Source organism: Euprymna scolopes, chromosome 22 (assembly GCF_053919585.1).
Source record: "Euprymna scolopes isolate OS-2025 chromosome 22, ASM5391958v1, whole genome shotgun sequence".
In the NCBI taxonomy this organism is placed as follows: Eukaryota; Metazoa; Mollusca; class Cephalopoda; order Sepiida; family Sepiolidae; genus Euprymna; species Euprymna scolopes.
Window position 1 is genome coordinate 111,828,249 of NC_136503.1, and position 7,606 is coordinate 111,835,854.

The following is a 7,606-nucleotide window of genomic DNA, read 5'->3' on the forward strand; positions in this document are numbered from 1 at the left end:
ACAATCTTTATGTACAAAAAAGAAAAATTCTTCTTAAACCTGTATAAATGTTTTATTTTATTTTTAAATTATATTTTGCTAAATTTTTATTCAATCTTACTATAAAAAAAAAGACAAAACAAATAATTCTAAAAAATAGTTTATAAATGTTTCGTTCTTTTTATCATATTTATTATTTAGTTTTCAGTTATGAATCATTCATTGAAAAGAAATTATATTAATATATTAAAATTATATTTTCATACATAAACTCATTCATTGAAAAGAAATTATATTAATACATTAAGATTATATTTTGATACATGAAATCATTCATTGAAAAGAAATTATATTAATACATTAAAATTATATTTTGATACATGAAATCATTCATTGAAAAGAAATTATATTAATACATTAAAATTATATTTTGATACATGAAATCATTCATTGAAAAGAAATTATATTAATACATTAAAATTATATTTTGATACATGAAATCATTCATTGAAAAGAAATTATATTAATACATTAAAATTATATTTCGATACATGAAATCATTCATTGAAAAGAAATTATATTAATACATTAAAATTATATTTTGATAAATGAAATCATTCATTGAAAAGAAATTATATTAATACATTAAAATTATATTTTGATACATTAAATCATTCATTGAAAAGAAATTATATTAATACATTGAAATTATATTTTGATACATGAAATCATTCATTGAAAAGAAATTATATTAATACATTAAAATTATATTTTGATAAATGAAATCATTCATTGAAAAGAAATTATATTAATACATTAAAATTATATTTTGATACATTAAATCATTCATTGAAAAGAAATTATATTAATACATTAAAATTATATTTTGATAAATGAAATCATTCATTGAAAAGAAATTATATTAATACATTAAAATTATATTTTGATACATGAAATCACTCATTGAAAAGAAATTATATTAATACATTAAAATTATATTTTCATAAATTTTTTATGAAATAAATGTTTTTATTTTTATTTTTTTTCTGTTATTTATTTTGTTATTATATATTTTTGCATTATCGTAAACACTGGTTTATACGTAAGGTTCACATAATGGACGCTAGACGTCAGTTCTCTTTTCCAAGAACAGGGGTCGATTACTCGTCTCTGTTGCTAATATGTCACTGACACGCAGAAGTGCGAAAACTTTAAATATTCAAATAACAGCAACAACAACAAAAAAGAAAAGGGTTATTGATTTAAAAAAATCAGATATTGATAAAACAAAAATATCGATACTTACAGGTAAGAGAAAATCAATAAAAATATTCCCAAAACTCCGTCTATCAGGCCTTTGACTACGGGATGTGTCGGAGAGAAGTTCATTGTGTGTGCAGGAACAATGGAATGGATCTGACAGTTGTCTAATGACAGAGGCGGATATTTTGTTGGGCTCTTTATTCGGACAGTAGTATTTTGAGAACTGAATAAATAAAGAGCCGTGACATTGAGTCAAGCTATTAAACTAGTAATAAGTAGAAATTGTTAGGAGAGAGGGAGAGAGAGAGAGAGAGAGAGAGAGAGAGAGGGGGGGTGAAGACAAAAAAGCTATTAAATAGGTAACAAGTATAAATTGCCAGAAGAAAGAGAAAGAGAGCAAGAGAAAATTCAAAATAGAGAGGAAGAGAGAGAGAGAGAGAGAGAGAGAGAGAGAGAGAGAGAGAGAGAGAGGAGGGGACAACGAGAGATAGATTGTCTAAATGAAAAAAAATAAAAATAAAATAAATGAATAAAAGAAAACAAAAATCAGAAAACAAAAAAGCTATTGAACTCGTAATAAGTATAAATTGTCAAGAGAAAACGGGAGGGAGGAAAAGAGAGAGCATGAAAAAAAGTCAAGAAACAGAGAGAACAAGGAGAGAAGGCAAGAGAGAGAGAGATAGAGAGAAAGAGAGGGGGAGAACAAAAGAAAAGTCAAGAAAGAAAAAGATGAGAGAGAGAGAGAGAAAGAGAGAGAATTTGGAAAAGAAAGAAAAAGAGAGCGAGTGAGAAAGACATTGTTTGGATAAAAAAAAGACTGAAACAAGAAAACAAAAATCAGAAGTAAAAAAAGTTATTGAACTCGTAACAAGTATAAATAAAAAAGAGATGGGGGGGGGATTCAAAAGAGAGACAGAGAGAGAAAGATGAAAAAAGACTGAAAGAAAAGAAAAATCAGAAGACAAAGAAAAAAGTTTAAGAAATAATGATTGTAAATTGTCAGAAGAGAAAGAGAAAGAAAAGTAAACAAAACAAATGAGAGTGAGTGGGAAGGAGTAAGAGCAACAGGCGAAAAAGTATGAGAGGAAGAGGAGGAGAAAAGGAGTGATAGGGGAAGGATTAAGAGTGAGAGAATGCGGGGGGGGGGGAGAAGAAAAAATCAGAAGACAAAAAAAAGTGATCAATTTTCAAACAATTTCTTTTCGTAAATTTCCTTCTTTTGTCTCAAACCTTTTTTATTTTTCTCTTTTTTTTTTTTGTTTGTTTTGGTCCGAACTTTATTGCACTTCATTTCAATTGAACTAAATTGTTCAATTATTTCGTAACACACTGCGATTGTTTGAAGGCATTTCTCACAGCGCCGAAGGTTACATGTTAAACCTTGTAATACCCTATGGTCAGATTCAATTGATTTGCACCAGTCAGCGCTGTCGACCGTCATTTTGAAACTGTAAGTACAACTAACATTTGGAACCACTCCCCCATGAAAATGTTGAGGTTAGTAAATAAACAAAAATGGATAATCTGTTTCGGAAATTTTTTAGACGAAGACTGAAAATTCGTATTATTTGGATTCTCCAGACAACTGTTCTCATCTTGAGTGTCAGGTTCACAATGTTTCGACCTTCTTCACGTATCTCTTGTCGAACTCAGCAATCTTTCTGCAGAACTCATGAATCTGCACGGAATTATTCGGATTACTGTTTGCATCTTCAGATTACTGTTCGCATCTTCAGTGTTCTCTCAGCCACGTGGCGCAGTGGATAAAGTACTTGGTGAATTCAGTTGTAAGTTACACTCTCCTGAAGGTTTATGGTTCAATCCTCAGTGCATATGACACTTAAAATACAATTGCAAATTACGTAGGACCTGTTAATTAAATGAAAGGTTCCGTTCAAAATTCTGTGCAAATTCCCGATTTTTACAGAAAAAGTCCTGATTTCGACAAGTTACACCTGCAGAAGGTCAAAGGTTACACAGACTGGAACATACGAATAACACTCAAGATGAGAATGGTGGTAGTCCGACTAATCTAAATAATTTGCACTTAAGAGAAGTTTCAAACGTGAAAAATTATGCAGGTCAATCGAAGATTACAGTTCTTGCATTTGGTAAAAGTTATTTGTTTTAAAATTGTTTTTTCTCATCTTTTTTTTTTTGTTAACTATACTGTACAATCGGTATTCGTTCTAATTGAAGCTTGAATCCGATTTGGTTGTTGGGAGATATTCCAATATCATTTTGTTGAAAATGATATTCTCAGTGCGGGCAATAAAGTAAAAATACAATTGCGAATTGGGACTTCTATCAGATCATGGCCAACGAATTGAGAGCACCCTATTTATAAAAAAAGAGGGTTTCTTCGAAATTCTGTGCAGATTTCAGAGTTCAAAGATTCCAAAGTTTGGCAAGATACATCTGAAGAAGGTTGGAGGTTACATCAGCCGAAACGTGGGAATAACACTCAAGATGAATTACAGTTCGCATCTTGGATGTTATACTCCAACGTTTTGACTGATGTAACCACTGACCTTCTTCATGTCTATCTTAGTTAAATTGTGACCTGTGGCGTAATGCATTTAATTGTTTCAGTAAGAATCAGTTCTAACTCGTAGTCTTCTGCAGGTTGAAGGTTAAATCCTCGGTTTGGGCAATACTAAAAATACAATTACAAATTAGTTAAGACCTCAATTTGGTCATGGCTGACGGAACATGAGCAAGTTAGCCTTGTGGATTTTTTTTTTTTTTTTTGGAAACCACTCCAGACAAAGCATAAAGGCACTTGATGTAAGGAGCTCAAAAGGAAAATATACTACTACTTCAAGGTCAAAAACCTGCCAACGATAAGGATTAGATTGCTAGATTCTGAACCAGAAAACAGCAATTATTTCACCTTTGTCAGAAACATCGCTCATGGAATGTGAGGACTAAAGGAGAAAGTAAGGGAAGCAAGAGTTACAAGGGTGCCGAAAGTAAACCCAAGATCCACTTTCTAAACTTAAAGGGTTCCATTCAAAATTCTGTTTAAACTCCCAGAATCCAACAAGATGCACCGGCAGAAAGTCAAAGGTCACACCATCCAAAACTTTGCGAGAATAACATCCAAGGTGAAAACAGTAGTTTGAACAATCAAAATTTTTTTTTTTTTTTTTTTACTCATGTCCCCTCCCCCCCTACCCCAACTAGGCATATTGCCACTTGGACGTAAGGGGCTACTATTTAGAACCATGTCTAGGAAAGATTAACAAAATGCTGGTTTATGTTACATTTAAACTTCTGCATATCAGTACAGCCAGGGAAGCAGGTAGCAGGAAGGGAATTCCAAAGTCTAGCTGTTTGAGGGAAGAATTTATTAGAATAAAAAGCTTTCTGGCATTTAGGGACCTCAACAGTGAAGGGGTGAGATTTTGTGACTAAACGGGTTTGCCAGGGATATGTACGTCGAGGGGGTACAAGTACAACACATTCCCTTAAAATATTTGTAAAACAGACACAGAGATGCAACATTGCTGTGATGGGACAGCGGCTGGAGCTTAGTTGATAATGTGGGCCAACTCAAAAAGTGGATAACCTTGTCAAAGTTGAATGCATGGTTATATCTACAACTAACTGTATGTAACCAGCATTGCCCGGGATCCATTAATATTTTCAAATAAAAGTGTAAAATTTTTTTAAATAGGTAAGAAACAAAATAAAATAATAATAATAGTGTGTAAGTTACATAGAGGCGAGAAATGCGCATATACACAGGAACATGCAAACTGGTTACAAACTGTTACCAATAGAGTAAAGAGAAGAAGAATTGAAATAAGGAAGATAAGTCATAATTTAAACTGAAAAAATTTGTTTCTATTACATTATTTAAGTCATAATTTGTCCCCCAACAAAAGTGGGGGTGGACCTGTAAATTCACCTTTGTCCGTTCGTCCGTTTGTCTGTCTGCACTTTTCTCAATAACTACGTCTTCGAATTTTTTGAAATTTTGCACAAACATTAAACATGATATAAGTAAAAAAGTAATAGAACAGATTTTCCGGGAAAACTGCCCCCCCCCCCCCGAGGTGTCTTTCAGGTTAGAATGGCTAAAATTTACACTTTTGTGCTTATTAAAAAAATTGATAACTTGAATTTTTATAAAACTTTCTGAAAAGTTGTAACTAACTGATTTCTTTATAATTTTGATTGTTTATAGTTCGTGATAACTCTTGGCTGTGACCCAGGGGCTCTTTTAGGGCTAATAAAAAACACTCCATTTTTGGGATTATTTTACCATATTTGTCCAAAATTTTCTGTGTATGTCTATTTAGCAGTTTTGCATGGTGTTGAACTCAAATTTAAATATGTTAAGGCCTTGGGGACTTTTGGGGCTAAATGGAGGTGGGTGCATAAATGATGAACTTAGTCATTTCTTTTTTTGCATGGTTCAGAACTCAAATTTACATATGTTAAAAACTGCACCGTTTGTTCATTTTCACCAGGATTTGACGTCTGTTGGGGACTTTTGGGGCTAAATCAGGGGGGCGGGGCTGAACTTAGTCATTTTTTTTTACGCCTCATTCACTGTGCACTCACAAGGAGCTACGCAGGCTTCACTTATTTTAAATTGTCATAACCGTAACAATCTTATTATAATTAGAATAGTTTTATCAAATAGGATAGCGTGAAATGATTATAGAATCTGATTATCTCCCATCCAGGTCACCCGGTGACAGACAGAAAAACAATCTTCAAATATGAATACTTAATATGCAATCCTGAACCAACTGGCAGTCTATTCAGAGAATGTAGGTGGGATATGCTCTAGTCATAAAATCTTCTAATTTAAAGTTTAGACTTAGTGGATGTCGGCTGCCATAAAAAGTGACAGAGTAACTTGGTTGAGTGTGACCTGTTGACCTTGATTATTTGTGTCTGTGACCTGCTGACCTTGATTGTGTCGATCACAAAAAAGCAATGGACAAAGCTTTTACTTCAAAATTTCAAAGATATTTTCCATGCAAACAGCCATCTAAATTATTTTTTTTAAATTACATTTTCACCCCAAACAAGGCACTTTGATGTAGGGGCTACTATCAGGGACCTAAGTTGCAGGGATACTGTGTAGGGAGTTGAGCAGCAAGATGTCTGTTCATATTACACTTGAACTTCCGCATGTCAGTACAGTTAAGGAAGCAGGAACCCAGAAGGGAATTCCAAAGTCTAGCAATTCTGGGAAAGAAGCTATTAGAGTAGAAGGCTTTCTTACATCTAGGGATCTTTACTGTGTAGGGGTGGGATTTTGCTGATTGTCGGGTTTGCCGGAGGTATTTATGTCAAGGGGGTGTACAAAGGTTTGTAGTTCTTCGGAGCATTCACCTTTAAAATACATGTAAAACAAGCAGAGAGATGCAACATTTTGTCGATGGGACAGGGGCTGAAGCTTAGATGACAGTTAGGGACTTATCAGGTTGGCGAATCTCTTTTGAACCTTGTCCAGAGTGAGAGACTAGTAGCAGATGCACAAGTCCAAATGTGACAACAGTACTCCATACATGGGTGAATGCTGACCTTGTAGATACTTTCAGGTGTAAGTAACTTTCTAGTACAGTAGAGAGAGAGCCCACCTTTTTCGCAGCAGCCTTAGCAATGTTCTCGATGTATCTGTTCCAACTCATGTTCCCTGTGAACGTTAAGCTAAAGAGTTTGCACAAAGTACTTTCAGGTAATGTATCTTTAGCCATAGCTATTGGTGATTCAGAAGGTTTCATGTAATTATTAAAAGAAACAAGCAGCACTGAACGTTACCATCCATTTTTTACCCCATTCCACTACAGATTGGAGGTCTTCCTCCAGGGTTTCTGCCATTGCCTTGGATATATGATCATTCGTTTTCCCCTTGTGCCTGCTATAGAGCATAGTGTCGTCAGCAAATATGCGTATCTCAGAGACAATTTTATCAGGGAGGTCATTTATGAATGTCAGGAATAATAAAGGTCTAAAGATCGATCCCTGAGGTACATCTGCATTTATATCATATTGTTTGGACGTACAACCATCGAGGAAAACCTGGATTCTTCTCTTATTTAAGAAGGATTTAATTCTAAATGATAATGCATAACAATCAAACATTAATTTATTATGAACTGTTTAAAAAATAATTATGCAAATTGGACATTCAAATATTTGTCTTAAAGTAGTACTCAAAAAAGAATATACTTAGAGTTTAAAAGTCTGTTTAAGAACACATGGTAAGGATATTACAACAATACAAAGAGATACAGGTGGAGGTGCCAGGATTGATTGCTCCACATGAAACCGGTCGTAAATAGACCATTAAACCGGTGGATAATAGAAAGACAGGCGATCGTTTCTACTAGAACGGAAA

General features: G+C 33.6%; 1 protein-coding gene across 1 annotated transcript in view; it reads right to left on the bottom strand.

The window, feature by feature from the left end:
* LOC145243649 (dehydrogenase/reductase SDR family member 1-like) overlaps positions 1 to 1,675 on the bottom strand; it is a 69,538-nt gene extending 67,863 nt beyond the window's left edge. Inside the window, exon 1 of the mRNA XM_080106695.1 lies at positions 1,286 to 1,675. The gene's annotated coding sequence lies outside the window, so the exon portion shown is untranslated. The remainder of the gene's footprint in view (positions 1 to 1,285) is intronic.
* Between the last annotated feature and the right edge of the window lie 5,931 nt (positions 1,676 to 7,606).